The following is a 20,445-nucleotide window of genomic DNA, read 5'->3' as shown; positions in this document are numbered from 1 at the left end:
TGGCTCTGAAGTGACTGATGCTGACAAGTGTTCAATTCTTCGCTTGTGTTCCTCCTTCCCTCTAGCACTGCCTCCTCTCTCTTTTCTACAATCCGTCTCTAACTTCCACTACCGACTCAGGAAAGTATTTCTACATTTTTTAAAACAAGTTTGCCATCCTTAAAACATACCATAAACACAAAGTTATGTAACACAACTGCTAACACAACTAGCAAAGTCAAAATCTGACTAACGGAATTTCTTTAATATAGGCTAAGTTATTTAACTCAATCATGAGAGGTTTCTTTTGAGGATTAAAATAGCTACTTCAGACACCTTTCTTCCTTTAGTTGACTTTAAATGTGGAATAACTTATGAATATCTATACAGATAACAGAAAATAGTTGAAAAATGCTTTTTCATTTCAGGGTTAAACATGTAAGAGGGTGATTAATAAGCTTCAAAGTGTTCAAACTGACGTGACAAACATGGTGAGGCTCCAAAAACAAAATCATATTAATAAAGTGGTTTCCAGCATTTACTTTTCTTTGAGCTAAAACAACACTGTTCTTACCTACTTCAACTCTCTTAATGTTTACAATGACCCTTTGAATGAGAAAAGGAATTTTATTTTATTTTTTTTAAAGATTTTATTTATTTGGTATATATAGAGAGATCACAAGTAGTTAGAGAGGCAAGTAGAGAGAGAGGGGGAAGCAGGCTCCCTGCTGAGCAGAGAGCCCCATGTGGGGCTTGATCCCAGGACCCTGAGATCATGACCTGAGCCGAAGGCAGAGGCTTAACCCACTGAGCCACCCAGGCACCCCGAGAAAAGGAATTTTAAAGAGCTGAGAAAAATGATACTCAGATGATCTCACATGCATTAATAAATGGCAGAATCAAAACTTAACACCAGGTTTGTCAGACTAGCAATTTCAATATACTAACATTTTCAAGATACCATCATAATTTTGTAGGAGAATATACCAGCTTATTTTTATTTTCACTTTGGGAAGCTGAATTAGAATAGTTAGTCTACAATATGAAGACAAATTTTGGGTCTGTATAAAAAACTATGAATTAAAGAGTTATGGTGACAGTAAAATAAGAGATAATGTCAGGAATCCTGGTTTTTACAAAAGTTTTCATAAAAGCCCAAATCCACCGACATCAACACTTACCAAGTGAAATTCCTGAAACAATTTTCCAGAATACATTAATGAATAGGTAAGGCATACATAGAGAGAAATGAAAAATAAATAAATAAAACATTTGATCAGATACAATTACCAGAGGAATTTTAATTCAGAAGGTGCCAAACTAAATTTAAAGAAAACTAATGGCTGTGCAGGTGTTTTGGACTCGTGAGGAAATGCTGCATTCCAACTTTCTCTACCTGGTTGATTAGTGCTAGTATTCTCTGAAGACCTCGGATATTAACATAAATTTTTCTCTTGGCAAAAACAGTCCTTCGGATATAAGAAGACTAATGCTACCATATTGCCTAATACAAAATTTATTGCTGTACAAAACCATGAGAATGGGCTGACAAAGGAAAAACAGTAAACTGTGGATTTTGCTTTAGCACTTTGAACAGTGCCACAATTCAACACATTTGTTTTCCAAATCTTCAAAGAAAAAATATTTTCTGGGAAGATCTTGTATGCTATTTTATGATTTTATACATACTTGGCCTCATGGTAGATTCCAAGAGCTGAGCAGACCCTCATATCAGAAGTACAGTTGCAAAATTTAGTAAGTAGCTATCGGTTTTATTGGTCATTACAGCTGACTATAGGGCTGTATTTTCAGTTCTCCTTATCCTTTTGACTTCTTAATAGAACTAAGTAGACAGATGGCAGAGAATGACACTTCCTTCATGGCAAATCTTTGAGAGCCAAGGTACTGATCTCAGAAAGAGGAGAATCAGGAGTATGGTTTTGGTGGGGTATTATCAAGTATTATCAATTGGTATAAGTAAACCAATCTTTTGAACTATTATACTCAGTACACAAAATATGAGAAAAGACGATAAGATGTCTAAATTCCTCAAATGTCTTTAACCAGGCACACAAAATTTGTATCTCAAATTTCACTCATAAAGAGAATGGATTTTGTTTCAGTGTTAATCCAAAATCCTTCCCCACAAAATCTTACCTTCATTATATAAAGAACAGACCCATGACAATGATGATGATTGTTTGGCTTATTCCAAAGTTAGTGTGTTGTTCATATAATCAAGAGGACCAAATTTTAACCAAAGCATTGTTTAAATTAAATAATAAAAAGTAAATGATAAAGTGTGTGGGGTTCAATTTTCAAATACATACTTAAGAAAAATAAACGATTTTTCAACTCAGAATATTTCTGTACCAGTTTTCTATTTACATCATTCATTTTTTGAGGACAGGGATGATTTCTTATTCATTGTCATGTCTCTAGCCTCTACAGTATACTGAAAAATATTTTTTGAAAGAGTTTTTTATTTCAGCTACAAAATTTATCATTGCCTTTACAATTTAAAAGTCAGAATTTCCTTATTTGTTAAGTTATTGGTTTCAATCCACCAGTAATTGCAGGAAACTAATTGAACCAACAAAAATTCCTACAAATTTACCAATTGCCATTCTCTAATGTTAAAATCTGAATTTCCTTGATGCATATTTGAAAGAAATTTGGTCTCAGAATATGAAAAATGAAGGCTAACAAAAGCTAATTACATAATTTTCTTTTTTTTTTGATACAAATGTTAGTTACTAACCTATTAAAAGTTAAGTGCATAAACACAAGCAGAGATACAAAAACATAGGATCTAGGTATCTACAGGGATATAAAAGTCAGAAAAATTTTAAAACTCCTTTAACACAACATCTTCCAACTTCAAATTTTTACCTTCACCATAATAACATAATAGCGCTCACAGAAAGTCCAGACCTACAACCTTAAATAAGTTCTTAACTTGGAGATAATGAAGAGATTGTTCAGGATAGTGATGTGGAGGAATTGTGAAATTATGAAACTCTCTTGTGTGATAACAACCTAGCCTGTTGCAGCTTTATAGTGGTCAGCAGAAGACAAGAGTCACCTGGGTCAGAAACAAAGGACTACCAGACGTCAGTTCCTTTTGCCTTACAAATTCCATGAGACAATGCAGAGGGGGTGCTGGTTGGATGTTGCATACACAGTGGAGTTGTGTCATAGCTGAGAAACCCTAAGCTAAGGAAGTCCTAATCTTTTAAATATGGTTACAAGCAAACTTGCCCAACCTTTGCCTGGAGGAAGACTACCTTTATTAAAAACTCAGTACTCTGCCCCGGTGGCCAGGACTATATGTTTTGAGTCTTGTTCCTATACAGTCATCTATGCAAGGTAGTCTGGAACAGAAAACATGAAGAAATAGGACAGCTCCATGGAGAGTTAACTTCCAACAATGTGGTAGATATACATATCTGGATTTTATTATTTTTTTTCAATACCACAAACACCCCCCCACACACACACTGGTTGGATCAAACAAGAAAGTGGGAACTTTAACTTGACTTCCATAACTTTTTCTCCTCACTCATCTAGTCATCAATCCTGTTTATGTATCGAGGGTTTTTCAAGGCTGTTCACTTTAATCTATTTCTGTTGCTATTGTTTGAATTTAGTTCACTATAATCAGTAACTTGGTTTCTTTCAAATGATTTTACAAGTTTGCCAGACCCAAGTCTTATTCAGCACTAACCCTTTCTTCATAAATGTAGATAGGATGATCTTTCTAAGATGCAAATCTGATGACGTTACGCTCTTGAAGAAAAGACTTACAAGTTGCCTTTGCCTTCAAGAAACAATTCTTATTGCTTTAAATGTCTTGCAGTGTACTGAGTTTATTTTTTCTCTCAATGTCTTCTCTGACCCCAGCCCCTCACTGTCAATGTTGCAGCTCTACTGAGGTACTTAAAATTCCAGGGCCATGCACATCCCATTTTTTTCCTTCCTAGGATAAACTACCTAGACCTTCATTCCTTTTGCAAAGCTGATTAATATCTGCTCTTTTCTCAAGAGTCAGCTTAGATGTTATTTACTTTCTACAACCTATTTGGCACTTCCCATTTCTGATTATGCAACTCCACACTTTGCCTTTTTTAACATCTTTTATCATGCAGTAATTAAATTGCTTATTAAACGCGTTTTTAATGTTTCACCAGGCAATAAATTCTAAAGTGATAGATAACAAGGACCCACCCAGATTGGCATATGGTACTCATTCCTAAATGCTTATTGAATATATAAATGGATGAAGGAATTAATAAATGAGTGAATAAATATCTAGAGAGATGCTTACTTTGATGGGAGGTATTCAAAATAGAAATGTACTCCAGGAATGATGCAAACTTATCAGAATCAATCCTATTGTTGGCTATTACTTTTAATTTTCTCTCTCTTTCTTTCTTTCTTTTTCTTTCTTTCTTTCTTTCTTTCTTCCTTTTCCTGTGATCACCTACACATGACATTGTTTCGACCTTACTGGTATATACAATTATGTCACTTTGCAAAGAGGATTTTTAAATGTCAGCCAATTCTGACTTCTTAGAATTTTATACACTAAAAAGAAGCAGTGGGAAAATACGACAGGTGGATATGTGTTGAGGATTAGAGTACACCGGGGATTGAAATGGAGCTACCAATCTCATTAGCTGTCTTCTGAGCTGCTGAATTCTACCTAGGTCCCTAAGGTGAAAGGCTAATAATTAATTCAATTTACTATCTATTCTGTGGAAAGCTCCAAAGGTTAAGATTATGGAGGACCGATGAGGACAATCTTTTATACTGTTTAAATTGCTATTTAAATTTGAATTAGATTCTAATGGTGACAGTTTGAAACCGACACAGTTTAATTCATTTATCACATTCCAAAACCTGCCTACCTGAACTCACTTTAAAGTATTTCTTAAATAAGCAGTCAGTGAGTGCACTTACTTGTCCATTTGTATTATTTGCTTGGAATTCAAATATGAACAGCAATTACAAGCCTTGTCACCATTTTTGTTCACTTTCTATTATTTTAGCTTTCTCTGCTCTGGGATCCCCACTGGCCATGATATAATTTAATTTTTTTTAATTGATAACATAACTCATACTTCCCAGGACACAGTATTCTGGGGGTAAAATTAGATGACATAATGCTGAAAACAACAACCACTAACATTTATACAGTGTTTATGATTTACATATATATATATGTATATATAAATACATACATATTCACATACACAGACATACATATATATGTATATAATGATTTGATCCCCTGAACAACCCAGTCAGATGGTTATTATTATCACTCATATTTTAGAGATGAATAAACTGAAGATAAGAGAGCAATATTTTCCCGAGATTATATAACTAGGGAATGACAGAACTGCCTTTCAAAGTCATAGGAAAATTTGCCTACATTCACCCACATTTGCTTCCTTGAGATTTGAGCACTCCACAGGTTCCTTCAAATCATTCTGGAAATTCTGAGGCAATCTGGCATTTCACCCACAGACTTGAAGTTGGAGACCGTATGGCAGTTGACATTTCCCCTCTATGCTGGCCCTCTGGGGATACCTGTTGCTATGCCATGGCAGTTCCTCAAAAGCAGAAAGTGTGAGGGTGCATGCTTCATCCATCATATCTGCTGTAGCCAGTGCCTGCCAAACATTCTCCTGCATCTGTCATGGACATCAGTACTGCAGCAAGTGCACTGGGGACTGAATGTAAGTGGAGTTTCCACTGATGCCAAAAGGTGCTCAGATTGATCCTGCTAACCAGGATCAACCAGTTCTCATTTTTTGGTTTTCACTCAAGATACTCTTGCAGGTCATGGTATTTGGGTTTAGCAAGAGCCCCCAAATGCAGAGATTAAGTACATGAGAAAAAATACTGGAATATTGACAAAATTCCTTTGACAGAAGTAAAAACATCTGAAAGAAAATGAATGTTCTCGATATGTCCTTAGTAATTAAATTCTTTTTTTAATAGATAACCGCAATGAGATATTAATGATTAAGCTGAATGTTTTTCAAAACTTTATGCTTACTCAGAACTAAAAATAATTGATAAGAACATTTTTGCTAAATAAATGACCACATTATTTTTTTAGTTATATTTTAGTAATATTTAGCTAACGTTGAACACTATTTGAAAGAGTTCAATGGGCTCATGTTCCCCAAAGAGTAAACCACTATTTTCATTAATAAAAGATCTGATATGTCACATTATCATCTCTGGGTTGTTGAATCAAATAAAGATTAGCCTCACCTGGTAGGATCAATTCAAAGAAACAAACTCTATATGTTATTTTAGCTAAAAAGGTTAAATGAAATGTCAGTTATTAGGGAATTTCAGTACTTGGTTGATTTTTAATGCTCTGATACAGTAAATAACACTTGCACTGAACTTTCAGAATGGCAGTATTTTAAATCTTTGTAATAGCTCTAAAAGTTCAGTGATGATATCATTCTCAGGTCCATGAACATGAGTGATTGCAGTAGCGAGATAATTTTTTTTGTTAATCTAATTTTCTCTTTTTAAAAGAAAATAATTCATATTTTGAATATCATATATATTATTATAGCTTATGTTGGATTAAGATTCTGAGAATCCATATAAACATATTTAAATATCATTATTTTGAATTTTTTGCATCAACATATTAGAAATTCTTACATTATGTTAAAAGTTAATATAAACATTTTAAATATACATATAAGTGTGGAGAACATCAAGTAATAAAGAAAACAGTTAAGTGTAATGCCCTACCAACTTAATTTGATTCTCTTTTCTTTTCATTTTATCAATAAATGGTTTTAGAAAGTCACAAACTTTCCAAAAATTATTTGCCTTACACCAATTTCAATAAAAATTCCTAAACTGCATTTTACTCTTATTTATTCTTTCTTAAGGTGTAATTATCTACATATAAAGTCACTTTTACCAATTGTCCTTACACACACAAAAATAAAACCAAAGTTATGAAGAAACTAGTATAAAGACACTCTAATTTTTATTCCTCTGGATCCCAGGAGATTTACCTAATCCTTTTGTGGCATGAAATAAAGGTAAGTTTTTGTATATGTTCTGCTTTTTTTTCTTAACCTATTTATAACAAATTAAAACAAAACAAGGTTTTGTTTTGTTGCATAATCATTTTCTTTCATTCATTACAAATATAATAATCAATTTTCCCCACTTCAATAAAAAATTCACCATTATGTATTGTAATCATGTTATGATCAGCGAGGCACAGGCATCATTAGCAAGAATTCAAATGCTTGGACACTTCTTATAGTAGTATATAATAGTGTATCATCTGTTAAGTTAAAAAAATACAAGAACAAGCTTAAAAATGGATCTGGTGTAATTAATTGGTATTTATTTATTCATCAACTTAAGAAATGTTTATTTGTTTGAAATTTTAAGCAAATAGAAAATTTAAAATTCTACAATGCAGCCATGTGTATTTTTCCTTCTTCCTGCTCCCCTAGTTATCCAAGTCTCCTCAGAGCACACTTCAGATAGAAATATTATCATCCATCTTTTATCCTGGAATCAATGCTTAAAATGCACCTCATTATGACAATAGAAAATAGATATGAGTTTCTTTACTTGACTTCAAGCTCTTTGAAAAGTAGAATCTATTGACATCTTAACAAGTCTTTTATGCTTATCACCTAGAATGACTGCTGTATGTACTTTGTTCAGCAGATGCATTAAAAAAAAGTTATATTATACACTCATAGATTTCACAAGACACAGAGATCCTAGAGATCATCTAAAAAGAGCTAAGAATTTTCTTATCAAAGATAGGTACAATCTAAAACTGTGCTATTTGTTGATAAAAGTCTGTTGATAGGGTCATCCTAGATATTTTAGTTTTGGTCTACCACTCTTCTATGAAATTATATAAAAGATGAACTTTTAAAATACTTTCATCATTGTACATTCAGGTTTATGGAAGCTGAGCTATCTTTGGCTTATTTCCACACAAAATAATGCAACAATTACAACCTCATCAGGAGCTCAACCTTTTTTGGTTTCCTATTGCTCAGTAGAGTGACAAAGATTCTTTCCCCACACCAAATTCTCTTTAGTGGTTTGCCATTTGCTGTGTTCTTGTAAGTCTTTTCAGAATGTGATTTGAAACTGAAGTTCATTGTTTTCTCTGTTTAGTCCTCCTATCAGGGGTAGATTTTCTTGACATATGTTTGACACTAGGTGTATATATTCTGTGTGGTGTCTAATATGTATGGCTCTACAATTGGAAAACTATGCTCTGTAACCCAGGTGGTATTGCACAGAATGATTTCGCCAGTATTGATTTAAGCAGTTGATGGTTGCATTGGAGAGGGAAAGTCATTCAATTGTATCAAAGGGCTTTCGGTACAAAGCAATTGGTTAAGCTTGTACTAAATGACATTTTCAAAAGATGTCTTGAGTAATAACCTTAAATTGTATTCTAAGGTTTCCTCTATTTATTGCATTTTGCCTTCTCATTTAGTTAAAAATTTTTAAAGAAAACAAAAAAAGGTTTTGCAAAGGGGTGCTTGCTAAGCATTAAATTCACTAAGAAATATTATTTTTTCTACTAACAAATTTTCTCAGCTGGCATGTGAATTTGGTGGATATAATAGTAGTCAGCTTTCTTAGAGAAATAGCACAGCAGTCTTTTCTTAGATTCCTATTTTGGGGATAGTTTAGAATAGTCACTTGCTACAAGTTTCTTATAGAAAAAAATCTTTTTATTCTGGAATGCTGCCTCAGGTTTTTAATTTAAAATTATTCATATTAGTTTGAAGTCATTGTTTCAGCTATCATTTCTGTGGATCCTAAGGTACCCAAAACCTGGGAAGTTTTATATATTTTAACCAATATCTGGGAGGTTTTATGTATGACACATTTAGACAGCTATTAAAACATGGCAAAACTTCTTCATTGCCCATTGCCCATGGATTGACATTAATGGCCCTTGAATTGCCTTGGTTTGTCTTTTTTTTTTTTTTTTCAGGTAACTTACTACATTTTAACCTGGTTTTACCTACTCTTTTTTTTTTATTAAAGATTTTTATTTATTTATTTGATAGACAAAGATCACAAGCAGGCAGAGAGAGAAGGAAGGGAAGCAGGCTCCCTGCTGAGCAGAGAGCCTGATGCCAGCTCAATCCCAGGACCCTGAGATCATGACCTGAGCTGAAGGCAGAGGCTTAACCCACTGAGCCACCAAGGCATCTCTGGTTTTACCTACTCTTTATGATTATATTTACTGTCTAGCTTTTCCACTGAAATTTAAGTTCCATAAAAGCAGGAATCCTTGTACATTAATTCAGCATATATACCAAATGCTTAAGACAAAGAAAACACTCAGTAAGTAGTGTTGAACAGATGAAATCTGTTCATTCATGAAAATATGAATAATGATGGATTCTTCTAAAGAACATCATTTATTAAGCAACAGCTATGTTAATATCTATACACTATTTCTGATGAAGAAAAAACAACTAAAGATACCCTTATTCTAGAAGTTTACTAATATAAATACTAAAATGAAAAAACATAAATAATTATAATATGGGTCAAGAATAAAGTCAAGAGAGTTTCAATTTCTTCTGACAAAAGTGTCAGGAAAAGTTTTATGGTGAGGGACCAAGGATAGCCGTGAGGTGAAGGCACAACTGTTAGACTTCTTCTCTAGAGCTTTCTTCATCACCAGTTTCTGTGGGAGGCTTAGTAATCCTCAGAGTCCTGGGGTCTCTTCTTAAGGGTAGTGATCTTCTTCCCAGTCTATTTTTGTATGGCCAGCATACAAGAACAATTATCATTTTACAATTTCCTTGTGATTCACTTTTTCATTTATTAAAATAAACATGACATTTTACCTGTGGATCATTGGATGTTTTAATATTGTGATATTAACAAATGTGAATCTGCCCTGTTATTATTCATATTTCTAGATTTCTTGAGAATTTTTATAAATTTTGTTTAAAAGACTGTATCTATTTCTAATTTATTTGTCTGTATACTGTTTTTATTTATATAACTGTATACAGATATATATATATACATACCCTTATATTTATATATTACATATGTATATATACTATATGTGTATTTATATTTACATTTATAAAAGTATATACTGTTTATGAAAATATATTACCTATTTATAAGATATACCATATGTGTATACGAATATTCATATATATTCATTAAAGGGAGAGAGAAAGAGAAATGTAGAGGGAGAGACAGAGAGAAATCAGGAGTCTATAATCCTGTCCTTTAAAAAGCAACTACTTGGGTGCCTGGGTGGCTCAGCAGGTTAAAGCCTCTGCCTTCAGCTCAGGTCATGATCCCAGAGTCCTGGGATCGAGCCCCGCATCAGGGTCTCTGCTCAGCAAGAAGCCTATTTCCCTGGCTCTCTCTGCCTGCCTCTCTGCCTATTTGTGATCTCTGTCTGTCAAATAAATAAAGTAAAATATTAAAAAAAAAAAAGCACCTACTTTTGGATATCAAAGAACTAGTTTTATGAACAACAGTGTGCTGGGCCAAAAATACTGCATAGCTATGTAGGTGAATTGAGTAAACTGGACCACATGGACAACTCTTGTTATTGATGTTAGGAATAAGCTAGAGCCTAGAACTGAATGGTTTGATTTAGGTTGGCTATTTCTCTAAGCTCATGACCTAAAATAACATCGGTTGCATGCCTTTAGTAGGAAAGAAAGACTGTAAAGATCTACGAAGAAAGTCAAACAAAACTCAAGAGACCCAGGAAGCCAGAGAAAAAGCCCCTCCATGCCCAGAGCTCTTACCCAAGCATTCTTGCCTAGGCATCTCCTGAGCAGAAGCGCAGGCCAGCTGTCCCCTGGCTATCCCAGTCTGTGGGAGGGAGAAGAAGTAGAGGGAGGGAATAAGGGCCACAAAGACAGATAGATGACTGTGTTTTCATTGAGTAGTAGTAGTCCCCAGTCCTACTTCTGAGTCCAGGTCTCAGGGAAGAGGAGGGTCAAAGAGGAACCTTCATTCTGTAAATTCTGGACCCTGATCTATGCCCTTGAACTTGATCGATAAGGGGCTGTTCTCCTGGAAAGTAAAATGAAGGAACCAGCAGAAGAGGATGGTGAAGAAGACTTGTTTAACCGGAGCCTGTAACTGACAATACAAATTGAAAAAACAATATGAATGTATAATAGAATTCCAACTTACAAGGTAAAATACAGGGGAAAATGTTGATGTTAAACTTCAAACAGAAAAGCCTCAAAGGGAACAAATAAAGAATGAAAATTAAGTAGCAAAATCCTTCGTTCAGTTTTTAGACAACAAAAATTCCATTTACATTATAAACAAACCCAAAGATATTCTATATCATTTTCATGTTACAGAAATAAATTTTATAATAGGAAGTAGTATATCTTTGCACATTAACCATGTATGTGTTTTAGCTGGTGCTGAAGAAAACAATTTCATTACTTCTTGAATCTGCTAACCTCAAAACTTCCAGAATGAGTTTGGCTAAGTGCAGAGAAAAGTTAGGGTTTTAAAAATGCAGAGGTAGGAAAATGAGCACTGGAAGACCATTCTCTTTGACTAGCTATTTCGTTCATGCTCTTTCACCTCTCTCTTCTTTTTGCATTGGCTTTTTGTTGTTGTTGTTGTTCTAGGAAAGGCAAGATCTGAACATAAATTCTGATGCTCTATAGAGAACATTCGCAGACAACACATGTTATGAAATTTCTTCAAATGATTGTGGCTTAAACCTTATATATGCTAACACAAATTAACAACAGCAAATGACTCATTAACTATTACTTAATATTTTTTGGCCTTACATTCATTTTTTTTTAACACTGAGCAGGTTTTATCAGGTATTTTGAATATTGGAAAGCTTCATATTTCAAAAGATATTGTTTACATATAGTTTGCACACATCATCTTCAGTATGTTATTCACTGTTGATAATGCATTGTAATGGATCTATTTATGATCTATTGTTTATATAAACTAAAAAGAAATTGAAATATACAATTTGTTTTCCTAGGGAAGTGTACTAATTAATGATTTATTTGCTCAAGAAAGTATGCATACTTTTAAAGATAATTTATTTTATTTATTTATTTATTTTTAAAGATTTTATTTATTTATTTGACAGACAGAGATCACAAGTAGGCAGAGGCAGGCAGAGAGAAAGAGGGGGGAAGCAGGTTCCCTGCTGAGCAGAGAACCCCATGCGGGGCTTGATTCCAGGACCCTGGGATCATGACCCGAGCCAAAGGCAGAGGCTTTAACCCACTGAGCCACCCAGGCGCCCCAAAGATAATTGATTTTATTATCAGAAATTGAATCATGGATATTGGGGATTAGAGTTCAGTTTTCCGTTATCTACCATATTGAATGAGGAGAAAAAAAAACTTAAGAATATGTGTAGTGAAGTAAAAATGTGTATTGTTCAACACTATTTAACATTTTTGGTTGCTCATTTGGAGACTTATTTTATCTTCAGTGTGATAATATAGTTTTTCCTTAAAATATGCTTTAATCTCTAACGGAAGAGGAGTCATTTTTGCACTGTCCTTCTGAATTTAGCTCTGCTATATGAAATAAAGAAGTGATGCCGAGAGAAAGTATATTTTTAAGAAAGGAGAAGAAGGTATTGTTTAAAAATTAAAGGTTTTATATGGTTGTATGGATTCTGATTCATATAGGAGCTTGATAGGTAGCCTCTAAGATGTCCCTACTAATCTCTACATTCTGGTATTTATGACCTTGGGTAATTCCCCTTGAGGAATTGCTTCTAACCCACAGATTACAGCAACAGTAAAAGGATGTCATTTCCATAACTAGGTTAAAAAATATTGTGATTTCTGCCTTGCTAGCTGAATCTCTTTATTGCTGTCTTGGTTTGAATGCTTTGAAATAATGAGCTGCGTTTTAGAGAACCTCATGTGACAAAAAAACAAAAAACCTGAGGCCGTCAGTCCAATAATCTGTGAGGAACTGTGTCCTGTCAACTATGTGAACTTGGAAGACAATCTTTCTCCAGTCAAAACTTAAGAATCTTGACTGCAGTTCAGGAACACTTTGCAGCCCCAGAATAAAAGATTCAAGTAAACTGAGCCTGGATTCCTGATTCACAAAAACTGTTGTTTTAAACTATGGAGTTTTAGGGTAATTTTCTAGGCAATAGTAGATAATCAATACACTGAGATATAAACATGTTTCCTTATTTTGCCTGCAAGGTATATGAGATAACAGAATACTTCATTATGGCTTATGTAAAATCATGTTTTAGAATCTATAATTAATGGGGAGATAAACGTAGGAGTTTGTGATGCTTAAATACTAAAATCCCATGCTTAGCATGTGTTTTATGCATGTGCTCACATTCTAATGTAATTTGCATTATTTTAGATGCATCGTGTATGACAACTGAAGTGTGCATATTATTTTGGAATAATCTTATCTGTAGTTAATAGAGATTATTTAATAGCAGGTAATATTTGAAGAAACAGCTATTATAAATCTCATATTTTATAAACATTCTTAATTTCAAGTTTCATACATGTGGTTTAAAAATTAGCATGAATTAATGGTTAGCTTTCAAAATAAACCAAAGATCAATTTATTTTAAGGTAACAACACTTCCTCTATTTAAGAATGTTTTGCTTAGTTTCAAGATAATTCACTCATATTCTGAAACAAATTTGAAGGCATTAAACCACTGTCATAACATGTGGTGAATCCTAACATGTGCTTATTGCTTTGCTGAAACACAAGAAAGAGCGTATACAGCAATAGTATTTAAAATGCACGGCTTATGTTTGACTCTGGGTGACAAGCAAGTGACAATGATAGATCCAAATGCAATCCTGACTTAGAGCGTCAATTAGGAAAATGGCAAAGGCCTTCCCAACATTATAAATTACTCTGTGAATGCCAGTAACAAAAGCTCTCACTGCCAGTAATTTTGCATGATTACAGTTTGGACAAAAGATAGCTGATAAAGGTGAAGCCTTATTATTTATGATGCTGAAACATATTTCTTACCAGATGTATGACTTCAGCATAATCAAAACAATTTCTACGACTCTAAAACACACCTATGTGAAACAAATTGCAGATTGAAGCCAGATGTTTATGTCTTTAAATTACAACACTAGGATTTTTTTTTTTTTTGAGATATTAAGATCCAAGTTCTTAACATTCACATAGCAGGTTCTTTTCTATGAAAAGACATATATGCATATCTTGATTATTAGTTACATCAGTTACTGATGATGACAAATGAATGATTATAAGATTAGCTGCCTCGTCAGAATGCCTTAGAATAATAGTGTCAATACTATATATACTTTGTTAGCTTTAGATTTTCAGGAAAGAATACAAAGTTTACATTTTACTTTGTGTGACAAACAAGTGGGGGATCTCTTATAATAGAATTTATAAAGTACTTTATGTTACCCTTAAAACATAGTACATTTCTGGACTCCCTGCTGCTCATGGTGTGATGTATTGTTTGCTGATGCATGTGCTAATAGTGTCAAGCATCTCCCAAATAATAATACCATAAGTTTATCACTCTGACCCTTTGACCATTGGTTCTTGAGTCTCATCTTTAAAAATGGAAAACTTTAAGGATTAAGGAGGATATAATAGTTTTTTGTTTAGGTTCATAAAATTTAAAGTTAAAAACTACCTTAAATTTTATGAACTTTAAGCCCTGTATTTTCCTTCTATGGAAACAAGAACTCAGAAAAGTTAAGTGACTTCTTTGAGGTCAGTAAATTGGAAACTTCAAATAATGTCATGAAAAGTCAAGATCTATTAGCAGAGCAAAATGTCTTCTTGAAAGACAGTTAACACCATACATAATTGTTCTATCCTCTCTGAATACTTAGTATCGAGTAAAAAAAAAAATGTAGAAACCACTCTGGATACTTCAAACAGAAAGGGGTTTATCTCAAGGTATTGATTACCAAGACATTAGAAAGTGCTGGAAGGGCCATCATGAAGGAAGATACTGCTGAACACAGAAAATAACTGGCTTCTCCTTTCCTTCTGTGCTTCCAAACTCCCATTATTTGTGCATTGGGGAAAATTGAAGAAGATAGAAGACAAGAGAATCTTAGACCTGTGGTTTGCAGGCTTCAGCCCAAGAGGTATAAAAGGAATTATAAAATTGATTTTGGAATGGATAGTAAACAGGAATGACATAATTAGAAACAGGTCCTTTTGATTCCTGTAAAAGTAATGCATGTTCTATGTTCTCTATTCTACAGTATTTCCATAGAAATATCAACATTTTAATGATTTTTCTCGGTGGTCAAGTTAGGAAAGAGAAAGGGGGACAGGTTAAATTTCAGTTCATATCAAAATAGAGAAATTAAATTTCCAGCCAATGAAGCACACATCAATATCCTTCTACTTATGAATGACACAGAGAGCTCATTCTTTACTTAAACTGTGGACAGATGCTCAGCACTGAACGAAATGGAGAGTTTTTTTCTGTGCCAACAAGATTTGGCTGTGCCCCCAAGTAGAGTTTCTCTTTTGTCTGTATACTTACCTTGAAATGGATCTCAGATCTTTAGATTTCTAATAGAATTCACTTAACAAGAGATCAATTTAGCAGCAGTGTTTTAAGCAAAAGTAATCTAAGAAAGACTAAGGAGAGGTCTCCTTCAAAATTTAAATTAGATATCTCTTTTAAGCTTTTCTTCTTATTGGGGAGCCTGAGTGGCTCAGTTGATCAAGCAACTGATGCTTGATCTCATGGGTGGTCATTTGTGAGAAGGAGCTTCATGCTCAGTGAGAAATCTGTTTGAGATTCTCTCTCTCCTCTACCTCTGCCCTTCCCCTTCCCCTCTCTCTAAAAACAAATAAATCTAAAATTTTTTCTTCTTACTGTTAAGAAGAGGTCTGCCTCTTTTCGACAGCTTGTAATATTTCTTTCCTATTTCTTTGGAGTAATTTATGTCTTACTTCAAGTCTTCAGAGTATATTCACCAGCAGACACACAGGCCAGTTCTTCAAGAACTCTACATATTAAAGTTGGGTTTCCCAGGAAGAAGAGTTCAAGAAGTTTATTTCTGTGTAGGAAGTTTCCTGGAGAATGAATTTGGGATCAACATTTGCAAGGAGCTAAAGAAGCAGGAGTAGCAAGAGGTAGAAGGTGAGCTCAGATGCAGTCACAATAAGGGCTTCAGTCTGTTTCAAAAGGAACTCTGGACCTAGCACTGTTCTCCTTGAACTAGAATAAAGCAGCTGAGATTTTACACCTTTCACACAGACTAGTCTTGGATGTGGCTGCCCTATGACAGGGGTGTCTCTTTGAATGATGATTTCTTCAGCCAAGGGCAACCACCCTGAAGAGGTATTAAGCTATGAGCTGCCATTAACAATATCAGGGTCTGGGGAAATGAGAAGTTCTGAAGGAGAGTTCTGGGTTTGTACCAGTGTCCATGACTAGAGGGATAGTAGATTCTCCTGTATGATGACTTTTTTTTTTTTTAAATGTGAGTTTTAACCATATTGTTTGACTTTCATTGAGCAAATATTTTACCTCTTACAAAATCTACCATAGTGTCTCTAAGATGATGCTAATAATACTCAAAGCAACAATTACTTTTGCCCCTACCCAGACTTTCTGCCTCCTGGCCCTCTTTCCTCACACCTTATTTTATTAACTGGGGCATAACTCATCATTGAGTTACCCCTTTGGGGGCCACATTACTTTACTCACTTCACTTATTTAAATACTGATAAATTCCTTGCCTTTGCTTCTGGGATGCTTTCTCTGTCCCTTCATAGTAAGGTGGAGCTCTTCTGTGTCAGTGAAGGCCTCAGGGTTTTCCTTGGAACTTAAAGAATAACTCTTGATGGCTAGAGTCAACAACATAACATGAGAATGCAAAGTTGTCTCGGTGAGCTGGAGAAATTCATAGCCTTGTTTTCTTCCACAGGACCCTCAAATAAGAAATAGGGTTCACTCCTATGTGCCTGACTCGAAAAGAGAGTACAACATCATCGCCAGAGTGCATTGCATCTCTGACCTTTGAAAGGGAGAAAAGGAGCTCATCTGCTGCCCTCATCCATGCTCCCTCCCCCACAACTCATGAAGCCAGTATAATTTAACATCCTACATTTCCATTCTTAGTTATTTCCTCGCTGGGAAAGCAGGATAAAAATCCTTCTGTCATAAGATGCTTATCTCCATGTTGGAAAAAACAGACTGCTGGGTATTTCTTTTATATATATTTTTTCTGAAACTCTCAGATGCCCCTGAAGCCTTTCCAAACATATTTGGGACAAATTTATCCACACCAAAACTGAATCTGTGATCTTTGCCTTTGCATGACCCCAAGGTTACTAGCTTTCTAATTAGAGGTAGGGAAGCTGACTGCCCTGAGTTGATAGGATCTAAGCTGTGTGGAAAACAACCTCACTAGCTCTCTAATATGAAATGATACATCCAGTCCAAACTTTTGCACTCGGTTTTGCTGTCAGAGAGTAGCCAATGTCGCCTTCTACTTTTGAAGCTCCCAAATAGCTCTCCTAACACTGAGAATGTGACGGCTCGGTTCTGACATGGGAAAATCTAGGTTTCTTCAGAAAGACTTTGTTATGCATCAATATTGGACAGGCTTGTGCAGCCTGCCCTAATTTTCCACATCCTGCCTCCACTTTGCCTATGTGCAAGTCTTTTCTCCTTGATGCTGATATCTGGTAACAAACCTGGCATACAATTTCCTATAACAGTCCTCATTACCGAAAACACATTCAAATGCTCTCAGCCGCAGTGACAGACACATTTGTGAATTTGAGATCATAGAAATCCTAATGGTGACCCCTGAAAAAAATGTATCAAATTTCATTGCTTCTCCCTCTGACGCCTGACACTTTTCTTACCCAGTGGCAAGTTCTCAACACAACTTAGTCCTTCTTTCTAATCTCTGGCACATTTCTTTTTCACTTTTTTGATATAGCATATAGTTTCAATCTTAAAGGCTCACTGTACAAGTCTGTTTTAGCAGATGAAGAAAGCATAGGTCCTAGAAACCACCAAATCATAACTGCCTTTTGAGGAGAATACCCAAAATTTTCAGAAAATTTGAGTCTTTCAAAGCAGGGTTGAAGAGTAGTAGTGACTTGATGGAACTTAGTGCATACTACCCAGTTACTTCATGAAATGTTCTGTAAACATCATGTCTTAAACAGTGCACTCTGTCCCCCAAAGCAGGAATATGCCAATTCATTTTTTTCCTTAACTTTCTTATGACACTGAAATCAAATACAATGGAAGTGTTCAAACCAAACTCCCAGCTGAGATTTAGATGTATCTTCATCAATTATAGTGAGGCTGCTAAGTACAGCATCTTCGTTTGTGGATTTTAGATGTGAGCTTAAATTGTCCAGATATGCCTTTCACCAAAAGCCAGCCTCTATTTTTTCCCTAGTCTAACTCTGAATCACAACCACAATGTTCTTGGATTATCCCCAAACGCAAACTTCTGTCCAAGCCAGTTTGTGAGCTACATGGTTTCTACCAACATGTGTCATAGAAAAAGCTTAGGTAGTTTGCATTGAGCAGCATAAGATATTAATTCCTAAACACACTCACACACACACACACACACACACACACACACCCTTCAAATCAGGCTTCTTTCTAAAAATTATATTAAAGATTTCTAAGAGCAGAGACTTTCTTTCTCCACTTTCCATCAAACTGTCAACCACTAAAATCGCTCCTATCTTATACAGAACAATTGAACTAAATCTCAAATTGACAATACTACTTCTTACTTACTATTTTCTGCAACTCTGGCTTCCTGTCCCTCAAGGAAGCTTATTAAATTATTAAGGTATTATTAAATACCTATTGATTTACCTATTATTAAAGGAAGCTTACAAAATCTTCACACATGAGTAGATCTAATTCCAGGAAGAAGGATAAGGTTTATCCTACTGGCAACAAGGAAAAGTAAAATCATGTTTATAACGTTATATCAAAAGTAAACAGCAACAGACATTGTACCAACAGATTTCTCTGTTGTAAAGAAAGAAAATATCCTTTAGCAATAAAATTAAGAACGGTTTTTAAAGACAAACTTTAAGAAATTACAGATTGAAGATGAAAAACCTTTAATATCTATATGTAGGAAGGACTAAAGAACAAAAATCAGAGAAGTCTGGACCTGTTAGCACATGTGACTAAAAAGAGACAACAGGAGGATACCCAGCAGAAGCAATTCAAAACACATCACTCTCATCACAACATCCTGATAAGCATTTTTGCAGTTTATTCCATTCAATTATGCTTTTAATAACTGCATGTCAATATAGATCTAGTTTTCATTTTATAAGTGAGGATTCTCAACTTCTGTTGCAGTTTTACAGATCCATGGATCTTTTTTTTAGATTAGCATATAAACTAAATGGATTCCACGTGACTATCATAGTCAAGATTTGGAGTCTAAAGTGAAAAAAACAGTGTGTGTGTATATACACACACACACACACACACACACACACACACACACACACACACTGTTTTATATATATATATATGGAGTAATTCCTGAACATGCCATGTACAAAGGAAATGTTTTTCATGCTTAGGACATTTCCCCCTCACCTCTCCTTTTTTCCTCCCTCCTATTCACTTATTCAGAATAATTTTATGAATTTTCAAGTACAACTTGTCAACTGATTTCTATGAGCACATCAGGATTATAAGCAGGAAAGTTAAAGAAAGAAGCCACTATATATATATATAGAGAGAGAGAGAGAGAGAGAGAGCAAGAAATGATGAAATATCCACAAAAACTAGTAGTAACTTAGAAAGTTTAGTAAATAAGATTATTAAATTATAAGCCATTTGGCTGTTGAAATAGGTTTCACACATGAGTACTAAATTTCAGAGATCTTTGCTTTTGCTCTATTACTCACTGTAATCCTAATTACCCTTACCTCAAAATGGCATGAAGAGATAAAATTAATGGGTATATGTTTAAAGCAGTGTCATGAACAGAGGGGAAATATACAGAGTAGGTGTTAAGATTCATTTTAAATGTGTATACAATTAGATTGGACAATGGGGAAGAATGTTTTGCCCAACTCAGTAAGACTATTATTCTGTATTTGGTAAGAACTTGAACTTATTTGCCTTTTTAGGAGGCAGTGAAAAATTGTTTCTTTTTTTAACAAAACTACCTATCAAAATGGGATTTCTCTTAAAAACATGGTCTGTTTGCAGTGTTAGTTTTTCTACTAATAATGAGGCAGTATAGTATATGTGAGTCACTGTTATAATCCCAATAACTCTAAATTTTATCTTGGTTGTATTTCACATCATTTTGCTTCTCAGTTCACATTTCTTTTGAATGAAGTTCTAGTGTGATCAATAGATATCTAAATTATATTCTTTAAAACCACTTTTTAGTA

This window comes from Meles meles, chromosome 2 (genome assembly GCF_922984935.1).
Source record: "Meles meles chromosome 2, mMelMel3.1 paternal haplotype, whole genome shotgun sequence".
NCBI classification, from domain to species: domain Eukaryota; kingdom Metazoa; phylum Chordata; class Mammalia; order Carnivora; family Mustelidae; genus Meles; species Meles meles.
This window is presented reverse-complemented; position numbering follows the sequence as displayed.